This window comes from Plecotus auritus, assembly GCF_963455305.1.
Source record: "Plecotus auritus genome assembly, chromosome: 1".
Classification (NCBI taxonomy): domain Eukaryota; kingdom Metazoa; phylum Chordata; class Mammalia; order Chiroptera; family Vespertilionidae; genus Plecotus; species Plecotus auritus.
The window spans coordinates 186,880,401-186,907,632 of NC_137770.1; the positions used below are offsets into that span (position 1 = coordinate 186,880,401).

Sequence of the window (27,232 nt, forward strand, 5' to 3'; positions counted from 1 at the left end):
ATGGGCAACTTCTAGTTCTTCCCCATTCCTGACCAGAATTTGGGGGCTCATGGGCAAGTTGAGTTCAGTTCCAGAAAATAAAATTACATTTCTGTGTTTCTAAGCAGTGACTTTAAATATAAAACCCACGACATAGGAAAAGGAAATGAGTGAAACAGAGAAAAGCCAAGGAATTTAACCCTCTGTCCTAAAAGGAGTGTAAGGGATTATAAAATGCTAAAAAAGGAACAGATAACAAATTGGATATCTTTAAATAACTTTCCGTGGTAACCTCTAAATCCCCAAGGTTCTAGAAATTTTGACCAAGACACGGACCCAGAATGAGCTTATCTTGTCTTGGGTTGAATATGACATGAACTACTGATTGGGACAGGTTTGGAAACACTACCTGGTAATTGGCAGGGACACTTACCTCTACTTTTATCCTTCTCTCACCAGAAAGTGATAGACACAGCTGAAACAGAGTAGTTCATCAAAAAACAATGCAAAGAAATAACTTCAGTGATCCCTGCTATGGACTGAATTGTGTCTCTCCACCCCAAATTCACATGTTGATGTCCTAACCACCAGTGCCATACAATGTGCCTGTCTTTAGAGATGGGGACTTTTAAAAGGTAATCATGTTAAAATGAAGTCACATGGGTGGGCCCTAAACCAAAATGACCGGTGTTCTTATAAAAAGATAAAACTGAGACACAGATAACATAGACAGAGGGAAGACCACGTGAGGACACAGTGAAAAGATAGCCATCTTTGAGCCAAGAAGAGAATCTTCAGAAGAAACCAACCCTGCCAACACCTCGATCTTGATCTGGCCTCAAGCAGTGAGGAAATAAATCTCTGTTGTTTAAACCACCTAATCTGTGGTCCTTCGTTATGGCAAACTAATACAATCCCCGACTGAGGTCTGGGCAGAATGGAAGGTTCCCTTTCTGTTCATAAATAACCTTGATATTCATGAAAAAAAAAGTTTTAATACTTTCACATCTGTATCTACCATCTTTACCAATTTTTCTCCTCTGGGCACTACTAGGCCATTCTTACAGGGAAATGTCTTAAAAATTGATATTGTAGTAGGACCTATATCCTTCCTGTTGGGTATCTTAAGCACACAGTGTGAGTCCTGGGACTAGTGACAATGCCCATGTAAAAAATGTCTCTTTCTCTGTGATTTCTCTTGCTTTCTCTGGCAATTTAACATTTCTCTGGGAATTTAACATTTTTACCTTTGAGGTAAATTGCTGAACCTATATTTGAGTTGGGATTGTGTCCTATCATTTTTTTTCTCCTATTATTTCTGTAAAATATACGTGTGCACATGCATTTGTTTGTTATATAAAATATCAACACTTCCTTTTAGTGCTGAAAAGAGTTGTCAGCATTTGAGGATGGGCACATGTTTTATATATTAAATAATGGTGGGGGGGGAGTTAACTCATGTTCTATATTTTACAAGCTTTTGTGTAAAATGAAGTCTCTTTTTCTAGTAGAGAGTCACCATTTAAGCAGAGTCCGTCATGGTTCCCTGTTGAGGTGTGTACAAGTGCCATGGCAACGGTGAAGATTCTCCTTGGAAAGCACCTGGAAGGCCGGGGTGTGTCAGGTCTGCTGTGTTTCCCCTGCATGAGCTTCTGCTCCACAAAGCAGAGTGTGGTAGGCTGAAGAATGGCCTCCCAGAGAAGCCCACATCCTAACCCCCAGAGCTGGGAATATGCCTCCAGAATGGTAAAAGGGACCTTGCAGGTGTGATTAAGTGAAAGATCTTCAGATGGGAAATTGTCCTGGATTACCAGGTGGTGTGATGTGATCGCAAGGGTCCGACTAAGTAAAATGCTACACTTTGAAGATGGAGGAAGGGACAACAAGCCAAAAACACAGCTGGAAAAGACAAGGAACTGGATTTGCCCCTAGAGCCTCCAGAAGAAACACAGCCTTGTCAACCCAATTTAGCCTCCTGACCTCCTGAACCCTAAAAGAATAAATTTGGGTTGTGTTAAGCTACTAAGTTCTTGGTGATTTGATACACCAGTAATAGGAAACTAATGCTCAGTGTGAACTGCAGAACCTTTCTGCAAGCCCAAGCCCTTTCCTGGTACTGAAAACATTAGGAAAAGACCCTCAGTTCCACTCACTATTGGAACTGAAATAAAATATGCCATAAGTCTGGCCCAATAACTAGCTCATGGGGAAAAATGTGATGATTTTGTAGCCCTTGAATTCATAGCACTTCCTGTCTGCTCCTCCTTCCCCAGTCTATGTGGACCTCTTGAGCACTGAGCTCCTGTCTTGACCCCCACTGTCCTGTCTTGACCAAGGCCCCTGGCTTTCAGAACCCTGACCACCTAACTCTTGTAAACCCAGCCACAAGGCACACTAGGAAGAAGGATCCCATACTGACACAGAGCAGGGTCTTAACAACGTGGAACAGAGATGCTAAACCACTTTAGAAAAAAAAAATCAACATCCTAAGCCACAGGGCTGATTGCAAGTTCTTAAGGTCTAGTCGAGTGGAAGGACATAAATTATAGCTAACATTTTTCTGAGTGCCCAAATTTGTGCCAGGAACTTTATGCACATTATATTTTAATCCTCAGACAACACCTATGAGGGGGTATTTTAGTATCTCCATTTTACAAATGAGGAAACTGAGGATTCAGAAAGATAATTAGTTTGCCTAACGTTACACACCTGGGACTTGAGCCCCAGGTAGTCTAACTCAGAGCATCTGCAGACTTCATGCATTGAGGTCATGCATGGAAGTATTTTAAGGCTACAGGAGTAATAGAGTCAGCACTTACCACCTCCTGGGTGAAGGAAGCGTTAGGAAGCTAAGTAAGAGTGTTAGTGCCCCAGATAATAGGGATGGAGTTCTGGGCAGGTCCCCAGCCCCAGAGAAGCAAAGAATGAAGGCAGAAGATCATCCACAATAGGACCTGGCGCAGAATGAAACTGCAGCCCTCCGCTCACCAGGGAACCCAGGTAAACTAAGTTCCTCCCCAGGACGTTGGAGGGGTGGGGTGGGTTGGGGTTGGCAGCCAACTTCCTCAGACTTCACTGACAACAAAGAAGGAAGTCTCCACTATAGTTCAGTACTGGTTTTCATTGACTTGGGATGCAAGAGGGGCTGAAGCTTTGGGTGTTAGGCCACTTTTACTGGCACAGGAAAGGGCTGGATGGAGTACCAAGGTTGATAATGAGGTATGTGGTAGAGTGGCGATGATGATGGGCAATGGAGCCCCTCTGTGTGGGCTCCAGTTCTCCCTGTTGCTGGCTACAGTAGCCCCTCTGTGTGGGCTCCAGTTCTCCCTGTTGCTGACTACAGTAGTACTTAATCTCTCTGGCCTTGGTTTCCTTACTGCAAAATAGGGATAATAATAGAACCTAAATGGGAAAATACGTGTACTGTAAAATGTTTACAACTGTGTATAGGACATAATAAACTTGCATTATATAATAGTTGTTCTCCCCTGCCCCTTGGAAAGTTTCTTACACCCTGCCAACCCCTCATTTACATGTGGAATTTCCTTTACCAACAGGTGCAGCAGGCAGGATCAGGTTCAATTTATCCCCCTCACCCCGCCTCAGGTTCCCTCAGATTCCAAACATCTGTGCTCACACATCTCACTTAGGTAGCACTCTCCTCCAGACTCCTCATTAACTAAGGCTGGTCCTGGATAACAGAACTGATCTCAACTCTCGGATTTGGGAAACTTGAGCCAAGGATTTGACAAAGTGCAAACTCTGGACTGCTTCACATTTCATGGTTATAGAATGTGCTAAGACATCCCAACAAACCTCAGGGAACATGGATTTACCTATCACTTTAGAAACTCTTGGAGAGGAAGGGTGCCCATGTGCAGGAGAATTTCCCTGTCCTTCAGCATTAAAAAACAATCTGAATAATAGTACACATTATCTCGTGCCCTTGCTAAGATGATTTTGGGACATAAGGTCCTTGCACTCTGCCTACTAACACTGGAAAAATAAAAGCTCCCAAGTAGCTTAGATGCTCATAAAAATCTCTCCCAGAAAACATACAGATAGGCATGTGCTTGAAATTTTGCCCATAATCACAGAAGGTTCACAGCACCCCTGAAACTGGCTGTGGACCCCAAGTTAATTCCTAATTGTCAGTTACAAAGCATTTTCCTTTGTATTATCATCTTTAATTTTGCCTGCATTTTTCTACCTCCCCAATTCATTCACACTTAAATCCTAATTTTAACAACCACATACAAGCACGTACATATGCATTCTGCATCTTGATTTCTAACCAAATATCAACCCAAGAAATTCTTAGTGAGCAGCTAATTATAGGCTCAGCACAGGATTACTGCACAGATAAAACAGTAAGAAACATTCCCTGTCATTCATAAGCTTATAGACAGTCCTATTTATCAGTCCTATAAAAGGGGGATTGAGAAGAGAGATATATAGGTTCAGAATCTTATCCACCATGGCTAATAACATGAAACTGGACTTAATGGAGAACATCAGTGAAAGAATATCTTGAAAGGGTGCAAATTTAATGTTGGCAACATTGTTAGTCTGACTTCACTTTGCTTTGGTTTATGTTAAATTAAAATTAATTTCAACTAGCACCTGTATATTTAAAGCTTTTGGGGTCTTCCTCAGAACTAAATTGATAAAAAGGCCTAATGGCTTTAGAACAAATTGATCAAATTTTCATTTCAAGTCTGACATTTAAAGCAGAGAGTTACAAGTAGCTTATTGGCCCTTAAGGAAAACTTAGATGTAGACGTGCTGTAACTTCAACTGTTCTTCTGACAGTGAGAAAGGTGGAGATTTATTAAAATGATGATGACCATAATGATATCTGCCATTCACTGAGCATCAACTATATGCCAAACACTGGTGCGTCCCTCACATGCATTATCTCTAGTCCTAGCAACCACTCTGAAAAACAGGGACTATTTCTTTTACGTAGGAGAAACGTGGAGTGATTTGCTTAAACTTACACAGATAATGTATGGAAGTATGCACATAAATGTGTAATATTTACATGAAAGATAAAAGTCACTTTGCTTTATTTGCATGAATGTTTTATAATGTAACATTATTTAAATAACACCTACTTTTGTTTTCTCCTATTCCTGCAGCGTATCTATCTTTAAATATCAAATCTCTATGTAGTATTTCCTCTAAGTTCTGAGAAATAATGGTAGACATGTATTGTTTCTGCTGCCAAGCATTCACACCCACTTTGAGTAATACCACCTCTATCAGCCCTCAGTCCATGTGAATAAGGTGGGCCTGACCCCATCTCTTGGCTCCAGAGCTGAGCATATGAGTCATGCCTAGCCAATAAGAGCACTGCATTATCCTAACTCTGAGTAACCAGTGCCAAGCAGGGCAAATGGGAATTCTCCCCCAAACTTCTGTTGGAATTTTTGAGAGAGAAAACCTTCCTTTCACTGGAGTTGTTAGCATAATAGGACCAAAGCCTAGAGACAAAGAAACAACCTGTCTGAATTTGTAATTAGCACAGGGGAATGGAATGTTACGTGTTGAAGAAAGGCAAATTCCTGGGTCCACCAGTGTCTGAAGCCATCTGGGTTTCTCCATTTAATTATCAAATGAATATCTTTTTTTCCCTTATCTGAATTTCTTTAAATCAATCAAAACACTTCTAATATAGAGCATAATCTCATTCTGTAATTTCTATTGTTGGTCATGTTTTTGGAAACACTAAGACAATAAGAATTACTTAGCAGATTCTGTGGTCGGCAGAATAATGACTTCCCTCCCCCCACCCCCGCCCCAGATATGCATGTCCTAATCCCCTGAACCTGAGAATAAGTTATTTTACATGGAAAAAGACTTGACAGTTATAATTAAGGATAAGGACTTTGATAGTAGATGGCCCAATCTAATCACATAAACCTTTAAAACCAGAAATGGTAAGCAGAAACAGGTCAAGAAATGAGATGTAAGAAGATGAGAAAATATTCTAATCATAAGAGGGACTCTACTTGCCATTATTAGTTTGGAAGCTGGAGGAAGCAGGCCATGATCCAAAGGATGTGATGTTCTCCAAAAGCTGGGAATGGCCCTCAGCAGGCAACAAGAAAACAAGTACCTCTATCCTACAACCCCAAGGAACTGAATTCTGCCAACAACCTGAATAAGTAGGAAATGTATTCTCCTCTACAGCACTCCCAAAAGGAACAGAGCCTGCTGGCATCTTGATTTTAGTCTAATGAGACCCCACACCAGACCTCTCACCTACAAACTGTAAAGTAATAAATTTGTTTTCTTCAAGTTCACTATGTTTATGTTAATTGTTACAGCAGCAATAGAAAACTAATCTGAATTCTGGTCACTATATTTGCCTTGGAGAGTCTGGGGAATCAGACCATAACACCAACATTTATATTAGCAGGATTCCCTGGGGTTTGAGGCTGAGGGGATGCTTTGGGCCTAATCTGCAGGTCCATAATATGAACACACCCACACAGAGATGGGAGTAGGAGGAGAGGCCTCACAAATATAACCGAAGGAAAAGATCAGATCTTAGGGTGATAAAACATGTGCCTCATTTTGCGTCACTGAGCAATCATTGATGAGGCATATATTTGCTATGCTACCCTTTGGGTTTTGGCAATCATGTTCAAAATTCCTTATACAGCATTAATAAGAACAAAGTAGCATGGTTGAACCCTAGAGGCCTAGAAACCACAAATCAGTGACAGAGAAACTTTTCTCCATCATGGTTAGTAAAAACAGCAGAGGTATTGACAGCAAGGGGGAAAAAAGTGATATGAATGAGAATAACAGCAGCAGCCCTTACAGGCCTGGAATGATCTAGGCTTCTGCAGCAGCAAAGTTATAGCAGCCACTGAGGAAAAAAACACGAAGTCCCAGAAGCCTCCAAGTAAGAGAGGAAAGAAAGTGCCATGGTCCCCATGAGTATGCCAGGGAGGGGCAGAGGAATAAAAAGAATACTACTGCAATCATGATACAGGTCCTCAGTGCCCCATAGCCTGGCAATGTAAGGGTTACCGTGCACACTGGTTTTATATTTACAGAACCTTCTCAGAACATTCCAAATGAGCTCATGTCCATATTTTCAAGAATGTTGCTGCCTTCAAGATAATGCCTTGGAGGCATCTCAAGGTCCATTTTTCAAGGCTATTGAGTATATTAATAATAGTTTTGTGCTGAGATGGCATGACACCAAGGTTTCAAACGTACGACTCACTGGTGCTGATTTGACTCAAGGAAGAGAAAGCTGGTGCCTTCCATTCTCTGTTCACCTGGCTTCAGATGTCTTCTGAAAAGAATGAATCAGGGAGTTATTTAGTCATAAACCTCTTGAGATAGAATTGAGAGAAAGACACAAAGCTTATAAAGTAGAAATCTTAAGAAATATTTTCTTCATTCAAGGAAAGTGGCATTTATTACTAAAGCAGCCAAGCTAACCTTCTGTCTTAAGTAAATCACCATTTTCTTTCTTTCTTTTTTTTTTTTTTTTGTAATACGCTAGGATTACACTCTTTAAATGAAAGGTTATATCATATGAAAGATTATCCTATGTTTGAAAAATCCAAAGAATATTTGAATTACTCATTAAACTATTTAAAAATACCAGGGCCCTATGTATAGACAATTCCAGCTATTTGATATTACATGGGGTCAAAAAAGACAGAACAATAACAATAAAAACAAGAATTCATTAAGGCCTATGCTTACTGTACTAGTATGCTGCGGAATCACAAGGAATTTATAAGGGATAATAACATTTTTTAAAAAGTCATAGCCTCTAAGTTTATCCATGTATTCTTTTATTATTATTCATACATAGCTACAATGTCTTTATCCATTGATGACTCAGTTGAGCTAATCTCATGTAATCTAAAAAATGGGAGCTAGTGGCCTCTCAATATACACAACTTGGAGGAAAGGGTTCTAGTTCACATTTGTTCTAGGACTCTGAGCTTGGGAAATTTTAAAGAAGACAACTGGAAATAGTTTTTGCTGTAGAGCTATATTTAGTTTTTATTTGTTTATCTTCCTTGCTGCTTAATTGAAATGTAAACATAGAATAACATGATTTCTAGTTTACCAATCTACATCTGCTAAACAGAAAACAACGGGATGTCCTTTCTAACCTCTAGGGTTCTCTGATCTAGGAAGGGCAGTTAATTGCATTCAAATTATTCCCAGTTGTAAAGAACTTCTTTCCTTTGAACATTCAGAGCAATTGTTTTTTTTGTTGTTGTTGTTTTTTGTAATTCCCAGAAATAGCAATCTGTAAAGTTAATAATATAGGTAGCACAATGTGGGTTTTTCTGCCCTTTGCTTTTCTTAGCAAATAAAGGCAAGAGTTTAAAGATATATTCAGCAATATTGCTCATTAAACTCAGACTCTTAACACTTTCAAACAAACAACGATTATGTGGCTAAATCCTGTTTTTCCATGAATTGTTCTGATTCCTGGGTTTACAGTAAGTTTTTCTATATAGCAGGAGACTGGATATTTAAAACATTTTTAGAAATTGTGTTCATCTCCTTACTAGTCAGCCACTCTCTCCATTTGACAAAAATAAAAATTAAAATTGAAACCCTAATACAGAACACAAACAAACAAATAAAAACACACAGGAATTTGGATTCCATCAAATCCTCTCATTTTATCTTTGCTTGAGTAATGGTAGATGAAGTATCTAAGGTGACTCAGAGAATTGAGAAGTGGAAAGAACCTTGACATTATCTGTTTTATAGTCTTTCCCCCACACCCCAGAGCCCTGCTCTCTGGGCAAGGAATATGCCTGGTTTCCTCTCCACTGAACCCCATTGCAAAAGAGGAAATTGAGGCTCAGAGAATGATGACAGTTATCACTTGATCAGCCATTAAGAGCATAGGCCTCCTAACTTCCCGTCCAGTTTTCACCCAAGGTCCCTGGAGGATGAGAAGGGTCAGAACAATAATCCAAATAATGATATAATAAGATGTTAAGGCTAGAAGAAATGTAGTCATCTCATCAAACTCCAATATTTTCTAGATAAAAAATATGATAATTAGATAGATTTTTATTTGTGTGAAGCCATTTGCATTGCCGGAGGAAAAACTGAACCCAATGGTGTTGCTTGCCCCATCATCACCACCAGAAATCAACACTCTCTGTAGTGGGACCTGGAAAAGTGAGGCCAAATCCTGGGACATAAGTGGCTCTTTCATCACTCTCTCTCATAGATGAGTTCTGTGTAGGTGACTTTCTTCCAAAATGGAGTGAGTTAAACTACAGAGTGTCCCCAAGAAATGTATATACACTTTAACAGCTGATAGCTCAATTTTGAACATGAAATGTATTTCAATAAACACTGCCTTTATAATTCTTCAAAGTGTGTGTATACATTTTTTGGGACACCCTATATTTCAAAGGTCCAAATAAGGAAGTTGCTCAAAACATTCCTAAATTCCTTGAATTAATGATGGCAGACAATTGGCCTTTGAAAGGAAACACATTCACCTGCCTCTCACTTCTTCCTCCTTGTTATACATCAAGAACAGAGCCATGTTCTCTCCTAACTTGGGGTTGAATGTTAGAATTACATTCTAGATACTCCAATAAAAAATTGAAATTATCAGGTGCCATTGGAGTTCCAGTATGTCATTTTTTTAATCTACAAAAGAAAACAGGTCCTAGAGGAGAAGCAGTACTTAATGGATCAAGAAAAGACTTGCTTACAGTTGTACTTTTTACTTAAGCTATTGCAATGAACTGAATGTTTGTTTTTCTCCTAAATTCATACACTGATATCCTAAGCCCTAACATGATGATATTTAGAGATAGTGCCTTTAGGGAGTTAATTGGTCATGAAGGTGCATCTCTCACAGGTGGGATTAGTTCCCGTATACAAGGGACCCCAGAGAACTTGTTTGCCTTCTTGTCCCCTATGAGGCTACAGTAAGAAGGCAATTGTCAATGACCAAAAAAGTGGGCCTTCACCAGACATTGAATCTCCCAGAGCCTTGATCTTGGTAGGAATCCCCAGCTTTGAGAACTGTGAGAAATAAATGTTTATTGTGTAAGCCACCTAGTGTATGGTATTTCTGTTATAGCAACCTGAACAAACTAAAACACCTATAGTCTACATTCCATTACTAGACTTTCAAACTCAGCAGAGCATTTGGGGACCCTGGTGAGATAAGCATTTGAGTGGGTTTAAGATGTTTGAGCAAAGGAAAACTTGAAGATGGAAGCTTGACACTTCTTAATCAGAATAATATTCAAATCCAAAAAGTGAAGCAAAAATACATACTAACTCTGGGATAGAGTGGGAGAAGGAAACAATAAGATTAAAAACGTTTTAGAAATACTAAGTAAGATAGAAGGAATGTAGGAGGTGATGAGGGTGATAGTGTGGTTGGCAGGGGTGGAGTTTTAGCATAATTTTAAGTGTATACCTAATAAGATTTAAACATGAGCTGTCAGAGAACTAGTTTCTAGGTTAGAGCAAGGTATATATAAAGACTCAATAGGATCAGAAATTTATTACTGTCTCTTAGCTTCTTGTAAAATATTACAGAATTATGTTGACTCGCCCAGCAATAAAAACTGACCTACCCTTACCATTAATGTGGAAGTTAAATCTTGTCTAGGGTTATTCAACAATCTTGTAACACTGAGATATTAACCAAGTAGACTTAAGCTTTATGTTGTTAGTGAGATTAATGATTGAGTTGGTTTATATATTCAATAAATGCAAAATCAGGGTTTCTGAATCCAGTGTCTTCCTCCTACTCTAGTGATGAACTTAATTCTCATCCTAATCCTGATAAGAGTAGCATATTTTTTTCTCAAAGACAGTAATGGATTAGAATGGACTAAAGATAAATAAAGAATACATGCCTGTAACCCAGAAGTAAGAAGTGTATTAGATCTGTTTCCTAGGACTCAGCTGTGAAGCAACATATAAAAGAGGAAATCTTGTTACTATTCACGCTAACCTTTATAGGCCTCATCACTATTGTAATTATATTGGTAACAACTACACTGAAAATTCCTGTTTGCTGTAGAGCGATAGATAGGTAGATGATGGATGGATGGATGGATGGATGGATGGATGGATGGATGGATGGATGGATCCATAGGTAGATATAGGCAGGCAAAGATATAAATATGTCTGTATCTATGTGATGTTTGTATACTTTATTATTTTGATCAAATTTTGGTTAATTGAAGTATTTCTAGACTTAAGAGTTTTTAAATATCCATTACCAGGCTCATATACGACTATCTGTAATCTGGGTTTTTTGGTATTAAAATATCTTGAAGTTACAAAATTAACCTATGTTGCCAGAAAGAGAAGAAAAATATGAGAGTGAAAGACAGAGACGCAAACAAATACCCTTGCCCTGTCTCTCTTTATTCTCACAGAGCATGCCTACTCTGAGGTAACTTTCATTGTCTTTTCGCCTTTGTGTGGTGTTCAGCTCAGGTTTAGATTGAGTTCTGTAATCTCAATGCACCTAATAGTTTTTAATGCTATTTTGTAGCCATCGGGAGATCGAAATGTGTGCCACATGTCCCGAGGCTTTTGTGTGTGCATAAAGTTCTAAAATTTTCTATCAAAGAGATGTCTATATTTTCAGAATCCCTATGAAAGCTTAGATTTCTCTGACATCAGATCAGTAGAACATCTAAGGAAATAGTTCATCGGTTATAAGGCCAACATAGAGGATGAGGAGTCTAACCCTTCCCATGGTTTGAATCTGGGGAGGGTCCTAAAAGAAAAATGTTTTAAAACATTTGATCTCATCTACCTTAACCTCTGTAGTTAGTAATATTACTCAAACAGTCCAGAATACCATTACTATGTAAGGTTGTTCTTTACTCATTTTTATATTAACAGAATGTCCCAGAATCATCTTAGCAAGGGAATGGGACATAATTTATACTGTTACTCAGAATTTTTTAAAGATAACACATGAAATATAAGTTATCATTCCATACTGCATATTGGTTATTTTGTTGCTAAGCAATACACTCTAACATCATTAAAAGTGCTATAGGAAATCAATGTGTATTTTATTCTTCTCCCTTCCATAACTGTGTTTTACACAATGCCATTTCTGGGCTTTTTGCCTACTACCAAGATTCTTCCTTAATGAGCCCTGAAGCATCTACTTGTGCAGAAGCTGCAGTAAGGTACAGGTAAGTAACTTTTAAAGAACATTATTCTGTACATGAAATACCTATAAGAAAGCCTGCAGAGGATCACAAACAGTAAGCCATTTGGTCAGATATTTGGAGAAGAACACACATCACACAAGCAACAGTTACTGAGTTCAGTTGAGGATGCAAGATAAATATGATACAATTCCTGCCTTCTGTGGGTCAAGTGTATTAATATTGTCTTATGAAGAGTTCAAAAACAAATTAGCACTTGTTATAAGTAGAGATTAAGGATGAACTAGGAAAGAATCAGTGGCAAGAGTCATAGTTAAAAAGCAATGTGGACAAATCTTTTCAACCCCATGAGAAAACTCTGCTGGGCCTCATCACATAAGTCAGCAGTTGGCAAACACTTTCTGTAAAGAGCAAGATAGGAAATACCTTGGGCTTTCCAGTCCATACAGTCTCCGTCACAATTATTCAATTCTGCCATGTTCCAATTAAACTTCATTTACAAAAACAAGTGGCAGGCAGATTAAGCCCAAGGGCCAAACTTTGCTGCCTCTGATATAAATTATTATGGTTTTAAACTGACATCATATAATAGAGAAGGAAATAGAAGGATATGTAGATTTTATTAGAAAAAAACAAATTTGATGTTAATAAACATTTGATTAATATGACAAATATTTTCTAAGCATGTACTGTTATAGGCATGGCATTAGATGTAATGGATAAGAAAATGGATAATATATGAACTCTGCCTCAAGGTACTCATAGTCTGTCATACAATGTAATAAGATTACACTCTGGAGTCACAGCTTTAGGGAAATATTGTGTCCTGGAATAAGCAAGTCACGCACATGGGCTCAGTAAAGTACCTCCATTCAAATCACTTTAGTCCACAAAGCACACTCATGGTTCAGTGAGCTGAGCTGAGATGGCAAGCTGCAAAACTGCCAGTGAGTCTTGGCAATGTGAAGGTAAGAGCGCTTGATGAGTTTGAATCATGTGGATGGAAATGTAATTTTAAAATCGAGGCAGATCAAGGCTAAATTGTTACTGGCAGTTGAAATCATGCTTATTCCTCTAAGAGGAACAACGGAAGTTGGAATGGGACATGAAACTTTAAATGCAGAAATAGCATAAGGATATTGATATTTTAGGTAAGCATATCTTCTACTTTAAACAGGATGTGTTCTGTGTGCCCAAAACCACCTTTATAGAAAGAGAAAAGGATGTATCACTGATGTTGCCATAGAGTTTGCCTACATGTCACATCTGTGGTTTTGATGAAGGAAGGCAGTACCAATCCCACTCCTGATGAAATTGAAAGAAAAAGAGAAATATCATTATGATGATCTAATCCAATGATTTTTTTAGGATTTAACGAGTTTACAAACCCTTACAAAATGTAATGAAAAATAGAGATAACATTCCCCGAAGAATGTGTGTTTATATATACAAAAAAAATTTATGTAAATATAGAGGATCAAAAATTCACTGACTCTTATGCATGGGTTCCACAGAAGTCTGTGCACAAAAAGTTAAGAAATCCTGCCTACAATACGCCAAATCATTTTCATAGTTGTCTTAGTTGGTCCTCAGACAACTGAAAACAGCAGTTGACTAGGGTCCTATTGTTACCATTTTAGAGACATAAAGAAACTAAGGATCACAGAGGCTAAGGAGTTTGTTTCAGATCACAGGCTAGAAAGTGGTGAAGCTGAGTGTCTGCACACCCTGCTCACTAGTGTAATTGAACTTACATGTGCCTTCATGCTGCTGCAGCCTATCTGCAAATTGTTGAGAAAGAAAACAAAATTGTTCTTTTATAAACAAATTCTATGACATTCCAACTGAAGCTTTACCAAAAAGGAAATAACTTTTTGACTCTTAAATGTTGAAAAAACGTGGTAGGCTGAAAAGTGTGCTGTTTCTCCCCAAAGATATCCAAGTCCTAATCCTCAGAACCTATGCATACGTTACTTTACATAGTAAAAGGGACTTTGTAGATGTGACTAAGTGAATAACCTTGTGATGGTGACATTGCCCTGGATTATCCTGGTGGGCACAATAAAATCACATGAATCTTTAAAAAAAGGACAAGGTAATATTTGACAAAGGAGGCAAGAGCATACAGTGGAGTCAAGACGGTATCTTCAGTAAATGGTGTTGGGAAAGTTGGACAGATACATGCAAATAAATGAAACTAGATCGCCAACTTACTACACCATACACAAAAATAAATTCAAAATGGATAAAAGACAAGTAAGACGGGAAACCATAAAAATCTTAGAAGAATCTATAGGCAGCAAAATATCAGACATATGTAGTAGCAATATCTTTACTGATACATCTCTTAGGACCGTGGTCGGCAAACTGCGGCTCGCGAGCCACATGCGGCTCTTTGGCCCCTTGAGTGTGGCTCTTCCACAAAATACCACGGCCTGGGCGAGTCTATTTTGAAGAAGTGGCATTAGAAGAAGTTTAAGTTTAAAAAATTTGGCTCTCAAAAGAAATTTCAATCGTTGATATTTGGCTTTGTTGACTAATGAGTTTGCCAACCACTGTACCTAGGACAATGGAAACTAAGGAGAAAATAAATGGGACTACATCAAAATAAAAAGCTTCTGTACAGCAAAAGAAACCATCAACAAAACAACAAGAAAGCCCACTGCATGGGAGAACATATTTGCCAATGTTACAACAAATAAGGGTTTAAGCTCCAAAATTTATAGGAAACTCATACAATTTAACAAAAGGAAGATAAACAATTCAATCAAAAAATGGGCAAAGGACCTAAATAGACACTTTTTGAAAGAGGACATATAGAAGGCCAAGAGAAGGCAATGTGCCCAGTTTGATATTAGAAAATAATATAATACAAAGATTTGGTTCTCATGGAACTCAGAGTTTATTAAAGGAGACAAATAAATAAAAACACAAATTATGGCATAGCATTTTAACTATAACAAAGATCACTACCAAATATAGATGTATCACAGAGGGAGAAGTAATTAAGTATGGGGATGGGTTGTGTGGGCAAGGATTCCTGGAGGAAGTGATAGCTAAACTGGATTTTGACAGATGAATGGGAATTTTATAAGTGGCTATAAGGAAAGGGCGTTTTAGGCGAAAGATAGAGGAGGGCTCAAATAAAAGCAAAGTCATGGTGTTGTGGAACAATATATTAGTGTGTCATAGAAGTTACTATTGTAAGAATGGGAAATGTGAATTTAGGGAGTAATAAAAGATGGCATGAGTAGGAGAAGCAGTAAATTGAGGGTCTCTTATCTAATCAATTGAACAAGCCAACTTTAAAAGTATTTCAGAAGGGAAGAATCTAAACATTTGACATTAGGGCATTGATTAAGTACCTACAGAATATTAAATATGACAAAATAATGATGATGCAGAAGATTATGTAGTGTGAGGAAAGAGGGAGGGGAAAAGGAGGAGGAGGGAAAGGAAGAAAGAAAGAAAAGAGGCAGGGAAGGAGAGAGGGAGAGAGAAGAGGAGGGCGGAAAGTACACAGAAACCTAATATGGCTTGCTGTGGTCTTCCAGAAATCCAGATGCAGTCAGAAAACATCAAAATGGAACCTTAATGTGAGTCTTCACTCTCTCTATACTGATTCTCCATGAAAAGAGATGATTCTAGAGCCTACCTTTCTTCTCTCTTATTAATAGAACCTTACTCTTGATTGGGGCACCAAGATATCTAGCCTAGAAAAATCATGGCAAGTCCATTCCTCCTTGCTAGGTGCTCAGGTTTACAGCCTCCCTGGGTGATTTGGTGACCAAATTCTGGCCAATGACTTGGAAGTAGGAGAGTGAGTTCTGGGAAATGTTTTTTCTTTCATGAACAACAACAACAAAAAAATAGAGATTCCCTTTTCCACTGGAATTATTTTCTCCCTATTGTAGAGGATAAACAAACAAACAAAAACCTTTTCCCTCTACCTTCCTAGGTTACTGATCAGGGCATAACAAATTAGACAAAAGACAGGATAACAAAAGAAAAGGAAACAGAGTTTATTAACATGTGCAGCCTGCCTAGATGCAGGAGAAACTAAGTAATGAGTAACTCAAAAGGGTGGTCAGAATTTGAGCTTCTATAGCATCTTAACAGAGAACAGTAAACTTGTAGAGAAGTGATAAGATGAAGGAAAGGAGGTATAGGCTTTGAGGGTTGGCAAATTGTGGGAAGGGGAACCTCCTGGAAGACATGGGTTATTTGAGCAAGATTTCTTTCTAGACCCCTCTTCATGCCGACTTCCCATCTTCCCCGGAAGAGAGGATTGTGGCTGGCCTCGTTTTTCTCAGAAGTTCCTGCTTTTAGTCAGATAAGGGAAGCTCTAAGAAAGCTTCTTTCTGCATCTGTTAAATCTCATTTGCCTCCATCTCAAAATAATCATCATGCCAAGGTGACATATTTTGTGACGGCATATTCAGATTTCCTATACTGTCTTGACTGTGGTTTGTAAGGGCATGATTTTTAGAGAGATGGCCACCATCTTGTAACTATGCCCAGATTGTCTATTTAGAGTCCAGTATTGGGCAGAATGCAGGGATATAAAAGAAATGGAAGTTATGGTTTCTGAGTCTAAAAGTCCTATAATACAGAGTGTCACACAATGAAATAATTGGAGAACAATTACAAAAAACACTCAGTGCCAACTAACGTAGAACTGATGGCGGCCCTCCAGAATCTCCTATTGGTAACTCCATGCTGCCAATGCTTCTTGCCAATGCAGCTAAACTGATGAAGCTTTCAGAAAAGATGTGACATTTAGAGCAGATTCTAGACTCAAATTCTTATCTTTTTAAAATACACTTCTGCCCTTGTTTAAACAAGACTTCACTCAGAAAGGAAACAGTATCAAAAAGGCATTGGGTTTTAGTCTTGGTAGGACATAGTGGTGGTCATTTAAACATTTGGCATTTTGGTTCCTGATTTGTAAATTGGGATAATGGTTCATTCAACAAATATTTACTGAGCACTTAACAAGTGTTGGGCACTGCTTTAGACAATGGGATACAAAAGTGAACAAAGTCCGGCTTATAGACAGTAGACATACAATAAACATATATTCTATCAAGAGGTAGTAGTAAATCCAGTGGGAAAAATGTAAAGTGGGATAAGGAAGATGGAAGGAATAGCAGGTAAGTGGGGAGGAGATTTGCTATTTTACAAGTAGTGGTCAAGACAATCTCTTTGCGAAGTGCCTTGCACTTCCTTCCCCACGTATTTGCACTTGCCTGCTTGTCTGTCGGCAGAAGAGAGGAAGTCAAATGACTGAAAACAAGTAGAAAGCACTTGTTTTTTTTATTTGTTTGTTTTGTTTTGTTTTAATCTTTATTGTTCAGATTATTACCGATGTCCCTCTTTTTTCCCCCCATAGCTCCCCTCCACCCAGTTCCCACCCCACCCCAGGCCCTCACCACCCCACTGTCCACATCCATAGGTACTGCATACATGCATATAAGATCTTTGTCCAATCTCTTCCCACACCCCCCCATACCCCCTTTGCCCCAAGAACTGTCAGTCTGCTCTATTTCCATGCCTCTGATTCTATTATATTCACCAGTTTATTCTGTTCATCAGATTTTTTATTCATTTGATTTTTAGTTTCACTTGTTGATAGATATGTATTTCTTGTCACTTTGTTGTTCATAATTTATCGTTATCTTTTTCTTCTTTTTCCTCTTCTTAAAGAATACCCGTCAGCATTTCATATAAAACTGGTTTGGTTGTGATGATCTCCTTTAGCTTTTTCTTGTCTGTGAAGCTCTTTATCTGACCTTCAGTTCTAAATGATAGCTTTTCTGGGTAGAGTAATCTTGGTTGTAGGTTCTTGCTATTCATCACTTTGAATATTTCTTGCCACTCCTTTCTGGCCTGCATAGTTTCTATTGAGTATTCAGCTGACAATCATATGGGTACTCCCTTGTAGTAACTAACTGTTTTTCTCTTGCTACTTTTAATATTCTCTCTTTGTCTTTTGCCCTTGGCATTTTAATTATGATGTGTCTTGGTGTGGTCCTATTTGGATTTCTCTTGTTTGGGGTTCTCTGTGCTTCCTGGACTTGTAAGTCTATTTCTTTCATCAGGTAGGGGAAGTTTTCTGTCATTATTTCTTCTAATAGTTTTTCAATATCTTGCTCTCTCTCTTCTTCTGGCATCCCCATAATTCAGATGTTGGTACGCTTGAAGTTGTCCCAGAGGCTCCTTACACTGTCTTCATATTTTTGGATTTTTTTTTCTTTTTGTTTTTCCAGTTGGGCGTTTTTTGATTCCTCATATTTCAAATCTTTGACTTGATTCCTGGGATCCTCTAGTCTACTGTTGAATCTCTGTATATTATTCTTTATTTCAGTCCATCAGTGTATGCTTAATTTTTGACTGGTCCTTTCCCTTTTTTTTTTTTTTTTTTTTGGCATTCTCACTAAGATCCTTGAAGGTCTCACTAAGTTCCTCAGAGGTTTCTAGAAGATTCTTGAGTAACCTTATAACTGTGGTTTTGAGCTCTATATCCAGTAGTTTGCTTTCTTCCATTTCTTTCGTTTGTGACGTGTTTCTTTGTCTCCACATTTTGGCTGCTTCCCTGTGTTTGTTTCTATGTTTTGGGTAACTGCTAAGTCTCCTTGAGTGATAGAGTGGCCTTGTATAGTAGGTGTCCTATAGGGCCCAGTGGCTTAGTTCCCCAATCACCTGAGGTGGACACTCTTGGTGCACCCCTTTGTGGGCTGTGTGCACAGTCTTGTTGTAGTTGAGCTTTGATTGCTGTTGGTATCACTGGGAGGAATTGACCTCCAGGCCAATTGGCTGTGAGGACCAGCTGTGTCTACAATGGAAGAGCTGCTGTGCAGGAGACACACTTATGGGACAGGACTTGTTTCATTGGGGCTTTGGTGCTCACTGAGTCTGCCCCTTGATTGTGTCATTTATGGATGTGAAGAGTTGTAATCTGGTATAGTTTCACACTGACCACTGGGTACACTGGCTCTTGGATCTCCAAGGAGGTGCAAAGTCAGCCAGTGCCTGGGGCCACCCAGCAGGAGCTACAGAGAGATCTTCAGATTCTTCCTCTTTGTATCAGGTTTGGAATTGCCCAGTTGAGGCCCAGCTGTGAAGCAGGGCAGGCTGCTGGTGGTGCCAGCCTTGGGCCTTCTTTTGATAGCTTTGGGGCTCCCTGACCCAGCTGCAGCTTGTTTGACAGCTTTTAGGCTGAGAAAAGGACAGGCCATTCATATACAAAAGCCACTGCGCACAGCTTGGGTGGGGTTGTAAATAGGGTAGGGTGAGGTCTCAGGGAATCTCCAGGGCGGAGCAAACAGCAATGGCTGCCAGTCAGCCCTGCACCGGGGAGGTCCCAGCACAGGAACAATGACCGTTGTGAGCACCTCCATCTGGAAGAAAGCTGCTTCCCTGCCACGTTCCTGCCCCGATGCCAGATAATCCAGTTTTTCCCTGTATGTGTCTGGGTCCCCCAAAGTCTCGCCCAGCACTGGAGCTCAAAGCAAGCAGGAGCTTGTATCTCCCTCCCAATTAAAAAAGCAGCAACCTGGGTGCCAGCCCATTCTGTGCCTCTGCACCTCCTACCAGTCTCAATGTATTTTCTTCTTTACCTCTCTAGTTGTAGTACTTCCACTCAGCCAGCTTTCCGTGGTTCTGGATGATGGTTGTTATGTATTTTAGGTGTAATTTTGATATGGTTGTGGGAGGCAGCAAATATAGGTGTTTACCTATGCCACCATCTTGGTTCTAGAAAGCGCTTATTAAATTACTCACCACTATGTGAACCTAAGGTATCATCATCATTATTATTGAGAATTAAGTCTAAATTCCTTAGCTTGACATTTAAGATGCTTCATAACATGACCTTTCAACCTATCTTTTCAATTTTATCCCCACTCCCCCATATAAATTTAACTTGCAAATAAAAATTTCACTTTATATAATTCATTTGGCAATAAATCATGTACCATCCCATGTTGCTTCTCCTATTGTTTCTTCTCTTTCAGTCCTGCATGATTTCATTTTTCACAAACCCTGTGTCCCCAATGAGAGGATAAACTTCTGTATGACAGAGTCCATAAGTACCTTGAGCATCAAGGCTGTTTAATAATATTGATGGATTTTGTTTGACACACTGGTTTAGGTTCATCATCACTTTGGAAACTCTCACTCTGGAATTTGGTGTCATAATCAATTTTGCATGAATTTTGAATTGCCTTACTTATCATGGAGCTATGTAATCTTTGAGAAGCAAAATTTTGAAAAATTATGTATTGCTAACAAACACCTTTAACTGTGGTTAGGACTTCCCTATGGATTATCTCAGTGTCATTCAGACCAATAAGCAGCTCCTAATCCTATGTGCCCTTTTCAGGACTATAATCCCATGCATCCTGATGGCCTTTTCGTGACCTTGGGAGTATTTCTTGTCAGTGTACATTTGTTGTTATCTCTTGAATGATGTTCAAGTAAATTTTTCCATTGAAATAACTTCCCAGAAGTCTGAGAAATCAAGCAGAAGAGAAGAATATGTAAGGCACAGTAGAAATTATAGGATAAATCTAAGAGAGGTTTTGGAAAACATAATAATGACCTTCCAAAAATAGCTATATCCTAGTCACTGGGACTTATGGAGATGAGATGATAAAAATAGAGGTTAGAGTGATGGAGTGATGTGGTCACAAGCCAAGGAGTGCAGGCTGCCTCTAGAAGCTGGGAAGAAACACACACACACACACACACACACACACACACACACACACACACACAAATAAGGAAGAAACAGATTCTTCCCTCAGAGCCTCCAGAAGGAATGCATGGCCTTGCTGACTCTGATTTTAGTCCTGTAAGACCTATTTTCAGGGTTTGAAACTCCAGAATAGTAAGATAATAAATTTATGTTGTATTAAGCCACTAGATTTGTGGTAATTTGCTACAGCATCAGTAGGAAATGAATACAGTGGTAAAATAAAAACAGCCCTGAACTAGAGATTTGTCACAATCTGGCCTCTGCTGCAGGCATAGTAATTGTGTAATCTCAGGAAAATCACTCTACTTCAGTTTCCTTTCCTGTAAAGTGAAATTAGACCTGCCTTACAGTGTTGTTATGAAGTTATCATTATTCATGTGAGCACTTTGTAAAGTGTTTTGTGTTATACAAATGTTAGGTGTACTTTGACTTAAGGTTTTCTTAATGAGGGGAAGAACAGGAATGAAGACATTTGTCTTTAGTGTATTAATACCTTAAATTTACACTCTAACCCAGCCGTGGGCCAACCACGGCCCACAGGCTGGATCCGGCCCGTTCGGCTGTTCTATCCGGCCTGTGGAGCCAAAAGAGTGGAGGGTTCTCTTGCTCTCCCCTCCGCTCCTTTACTTTGAATTTATATTAGTTCACACAAACACTCCATCCATGCTTTTGTTCCGGCTCTCCGGTCCAGTTTAAGAACCCATTGTGGCCCTCGAGTCAAAAAGTTTGCCCACTCCTGCACCTCTCCTGTAACAAACATGCTGTTTTCCGAGTGGCCTACTGCAGGGATGGACATCTGGCACACTTGTCTCAGACTTCCCCGCAGCAACCAAAGTGAACATGGCTAATTGGTTGCAGAATCCTTTGCTCAAGAGTCAAGACACAGCCTGGGAGACCTTCTGAACCTACCGGCAGGAGGCTGCTATCAATCAACTAGAGCTGGCTGGCAAGAAGAAACTTAGAAAGTTTGGTCCCTTGGCCAGCAGCATGGACATCACCTGTGAGCTCATTTTGAAATACAGATCCTCAGGCCCGTCCTGGAGCCACTGAATCAGAATCTGCATCTTGACAAGATCCCTGGGTGTGTGTCCCCTGTACTAGTTGAGAGGATATATTTTGGGGTGGTTTGAACTCCTGCTGTACAAGTTACTATTGTGTGACCTCAAGCAGTGTCTAAAGCATCAAAGCCTGTTTTCTCATCAGTAAAGTGGAGAATAATACCCACCACGTTGGTTTGTTGTGAGAATTAGAGAGGCTGCACATGTAAGGCATTTTGCACAGTGCCTGCCAACAAATGCTCAGTTAATAATAGTTCTTTTCATTGTGCCATTTTGCACCATCTACAGCTGCTAACCAGACTACACATTCATTCAGCATTGCTTGAGCCTCTCAACAGGGCGGATTTCCAAAGCCATCCACGCCCACAAAAGGCAGGAGGAGTGTGGGGAGAGGAACAGAAACACGGTCAGAAATGCCTGTCCCCAAATACCCAGGATACTGTACTTTTTGCAACACGTATCAAATGCCAGGTGGTCTCCTTACTTTCAGATCTTCGCTGAACTTGGCTTTATGAGAAACCTGCTAGAGTCTAGACAGCCATGGAGTCTGGTGACCCGTGGGAGAGAGCAAGGGCCAAAATTCCTGCTGAGTCGCTCTGGGCCCATGCCTCTATCTTAATTTCCTTCTGAACTTTCCGTCTGCCGCTGGTTTCCATGCAGCAGAGCCTTAACCAGCCAGCCCCTGCCCAGCTGCCCCCTGGCGCGCAGCTGCAGCCGTGGTGGCAACCCCTTCCCGGGGTCGGAGGACTGGGCGGGGGGTGCGGTGGGGCGGAGCTCGGCGTCCTGCTGTTGCTGCCTTGGCCGCCTCCTGTGAAGCTGCCGCCCCTGGCTCGGATGCTCAGGCCCCGCTGCACTGCCCTGCGTGGACAGACGGGTGCACACCGGACCTGACGGATGAGCAGCCCGGCCCCTGAACTGCCACCTCCCCGTTTGGCTCTGTGCCGGGTGGTGGCGACTGCAGCCTGGCGGTGGGGGCGGCCCCGCCGTCTCCGCAGGTTTCTGCGTGGTCTCCGCCGGCTTCTGCGCGCCGCCTCTGCTCTTTGCATAGTAATTTCAGTTCCTGCAAGCACCCTGCTCGCTCCCGCTCCCGGAACAGGTCTCAGAAGAACCGCCGCTCCGAGCACACCGGAGCCATCCAGCCATCCGTGTAGCGCGGAGAGCCGCTGCTTGGGAAATGCGATGGGAGCCCCCACCTCAGCCAAGGCAGTGGCCCAGCCGCGCTGAGAAGAGCCAGGCGAGAGGCAGGTAGGTGACCGACCCGGGCCGCGGGAGGAGCCGCCCCCCACCCTGCACCTCCTCCGCCCAGTGTCCAACCCCCGGGAGACCGGAGCAGAGTTGTGCTTGGTACTGATGGGGGATTGATTCGGTCCCACATTACCTGGTGATCTTTTGCCTGTTGCTCTTGTCCCCATCCCATTCTGCGCTCCAGGAGGGTCTGTCTTTCTCCCAGGTGATGAATTTCTCTTGCAAGGTCATTGCTCCCTTAGGCTCTGTCTCTGAAGGTAAATGGGAAAAGGCGCTGCAGTTCTTGTTCTTGGGTGGGGGGTTTTATAATCAATGGGTCTGCACACTGTGAATATCCCAATAGGTAGATGTGGTGTGTGTGTGTGTGTGTGTGTGTGTGTGTGTGTGTGTGTGTGTGTGTATACTACACTGGTATGTTTCTTATTTTCCTGTGCTTATTCTCTTTAAGGTCAAAACACTATTGTTGTACATAAAATATATGCGTTTGTGTGTGTGTGTATACAGACACCTTTACATGTATATAGTCTCTCTTGAGATAGGCTGAGAGAGAAGAAGGGCGGGCAGAGGTTGATAAAGGGAAATCTCTGTAGAGACCTGTTCAGTGTCTAGAGGTGAACTTTGGAACCAGATTAAATCAGGGTTGAGACTAGAGGCTATAAATGGTTCTTTGGAGATGAATGTTAGAAAAGAGCTAAAGAACAACTGTCAGCAGTCCACACAACAGATCTTCATGTTATCCAGGCAGATCTGAAAGACACTGGTAAAATTTCAGACTCAACAATGGACAGTGAAAGGGGAGTGGGGAAAGAGGGGTACTTAGACACTGGAAAGTGAATTTTGTTTGGGTGGTGGGAAGGCAGCAAGACCCTGGCAGGTTTAAAGGGCCTTCTAGAGGGGCACTCGGAGAAATCTCTGATCGAATGTAGGCAGTTCAAGGTTAGGATGATGTGAATGTCCAGCAAGCAGCAGAGGCGGTGGGGAAAAGGAAAGGGTTTGGAGGAGGAGGGGAGAACTGAAGCTCTGAGAGTCACCTAGAAGCAACCACCATTTATTAAGGCATCTCTTTCTTCATATTAAATCAATACCTTGGATATGTTCCATCTAAAAATTTTTCACAAGACATTAAAGATCCCTTGGTCCATGTTTGCATTTTGTTTTTGCAAGGAATCTGGGTCATGGTGGGACTGGAAGTAACTGAAGTGTTTACAACACCAGCAAGATTTGGAGAGAGAGTTGATTAAGGCTTAGCTCCATGAAATATTTACACATCTGTTACGTGGGCTTTTGTTTGCTCTTGTTGGTGCTGCTGCATATTTCACTTGGATAATGATTTGAGTGTACTTCTCCCAATGTGCTTATTTTCCAGTTATAAACTATTGTTTCTTTTCCATTGTGTTCACCATTGGCCTGCCCTGAGTAACAACTGTGGAGATAAAGATACATGAGTCACAGCATAAAGGCAAAAAATATTTTCTGTTGCTATCTGCAAATGACAGTAGTTTGTATTATAGAATGTGCTTTTGAAGTAGAACCATGAAGAACATTGTTTTAAGGTTTGTGGGTTTTTAGTAGGGGGGATAGGTTGTTGATTCATAAACAGAAAAATAAGTAGTAAGTGCCATTGCAAATCTAGATGTTATTTCATTGGAATTTATTTTGGAAACAGTGCAGAGGAAGTCGTAGAGACCCAGGTAGAGTGTGTTGTGGTGTGGTGAGGCTTTACCTAATCACTAACTAGCCTTTCATAAAAATGACAAGGACAGAAATCTGAGGTGCATAGCTTCATATGGGAAGTGTAGGATTGAAGCAAGATATGAATCAGATCAATCTGTGATGGAGGTCAGGTGGGTTCCAACAAGCTGTTTTTAAAACTTGGATATTTTTTAATTACCTCAATATACTTACCCATTGCACTTAATTATTTGTCACTGCAACATTTCTTTGATTGTGCCTCGAAAATACATAAAAGAATATATTAGATACAGCTATCCTTCACTGTATGGACTTTCAGTCATGAAACCTGCAGCTTATGGGGAATATCGTTCATGGAATCACAAAATCATAACAAGATTGGCCTCAGAGAGTCCAGACATGCAATTCCAGTCCCAGCTCACACTTGAGCTTGTTCAGTGGCAGCCGACATTGATTTATATGCTCATTCATTGATTCATTCATGCATTCAACATACATTTCTCCTGAACAAAACATGGTCCTAAATTGTGGGATTGAAGAGTGAACAAGACACAGTCTCAGCCAGCAAGCCTTGGGAGAGAGGGAGTAAAGCTAGTTGCTAGTTAAGTGCTGTGTCAGGGCGAGCACAGGGTGCTTGGGAGCGAGTTGTGGAGGTGGAGAGGACAAGGACAGTTCCCAAGGACCTGAAGAATCAGAGGAGCTCGTCTGGTAAAGAGGAGAGAGAAGGGCAGTCCTGGTACAATGACCAAATATGCAGAGCGCCAGGAAGAACAAGTAGCTCTAGGTAGTTGAAAAGCTGTGAGTAGGTAAAGATGGGAAGATGCAGATAGAGAAGGGAGCAGATCCATCTTCAGGGTGAAGTCCAGAAGAGCCGCTAACTCATCGGTTCAGCCAATCGTTTGATCTGGAGAAGTTAGGTAAATGCATTCATATCAAGGCTCTATGTTGTTCACATTACCCAGGTTTATATGCTTCAAATGTCTAGAAACTATATTTACCTTAATTTATAAAAGTCTGATTAAAAGGGAAATGTGTCCTTAAGAAAATCACAATTTTCTGTGCCTCAATTTTTTCATCTATAAAATGTCTACTACCTATTTTGCACACTTTAACAATGAAAAAGAATGAGAGAATGGAGTTTTGATTTTTATAGAAGTGAATTTTATAGAAATGCAGGGGATTTTATTTTTATAACAGCAGTGCTCAGGGCAAAAGGATAAAATAATACCTGTATATTCCAACCATTTCATTGTCCCAGATGATTCCAAAAGAGAAACTGAATGAAGAAAAATGTAGCTTAGAAACAGAGGCAAAAAAAAGCCCAAAGGCCACATGCAATTTAAAGTTATTTTTTAAAGTGAGGAAACATGTACAGTACTCCCCTAGTAATCAATAAGTGCCCTTCTAGAAAGAGTCACAACCCATTGTGACGTCAGTTTACTGTGTATGATAGCATTTCATTTTAAAAAAATAAATAAAGTAAAACAGAATAGAAGGATAAAGTTCTCTGAGCGTTTAAATTAAATATATATTTATATGTATGAACACACTAGACCACGATGCAAAAATGTATATCTTATTTTGCATCATGTTCCCCAAAATCTAAAAGCTACTGCTTTCAGTGAATTAAAAAACAGATGCTTCCAGTTTTCAAGACCCCAAGAGTCAACTAGAAGATTAAATACATAAGCATTTATACAAAATTCTGAATAGTAGAATTATCGGGATAAAGGCAAGACATTATGACTTACCAGTAAATTCATGGCAGTAAAGTTAGAGGAGACTGAGAACCTTAGGGACTGAATTAGTCTACAAAGCTTTAAGGAGAAGGTACAACTTGAGCTAGTTTATGGAAGATGGACAGATATGGGTGGGCAGTGAGGAAGAATTGATGATATAGAAGAAGGAAGTAAAGAATGAGGTGGCATAATGTGAGGCTTGTTTAAAAGAATCATCTAGGGCAGTGGTCGGCAAACTCATTAGTCAACAGAGCCAAATATCAACAGTACAACGATTGAAATTTCTTTTGAGAGCCAAATTTTTTAAACTTAAACTTCTTCTAACGCCATTTCTTCAAAATAGACTCACCCAGGCCATGGTATTTTGTGGAAGAGCCACACTCAAGGGGCCAAAGAGCCACATGTGGCTCGCGAGCCGCAGTTTGCCGACCACAGATCTAGGGCCATGGCCAGGTAGCTCAGTTGGTTAGAGAGTTGTCTGGATACACCAACATCGCAGGTTCGATTTCTGGTCAGGGCACATAGAAGAATCAAGCAGTGAATGCATAAGTAAGTGGAACAACAAATCAATGTCACTCTCTC

General features: G+C 40.3%; 1 protein-coding gene across 1 annotated transcript in view; it reads left to right on the top strand.

The window, feature by feature from the left end:
• The first annotated feature begins 22,799 nt into the window (after nt 1-22,799).
• The window catches only part of GPRIN3 (GPRIN family member 3), a 73,494-nt gene continuing 69,061 nt past the window's right edge, over nt 22,800-27,232 (top strand). The window contains exon 1 of the mRNA XM_080647471.1: nt 22,800-23,219. The gene's annotated coding sequence lies outside the window, so the exon portion shown is untranslated. The remainder of the gene's footprint in view (nt 23,220-27,232) is intronic.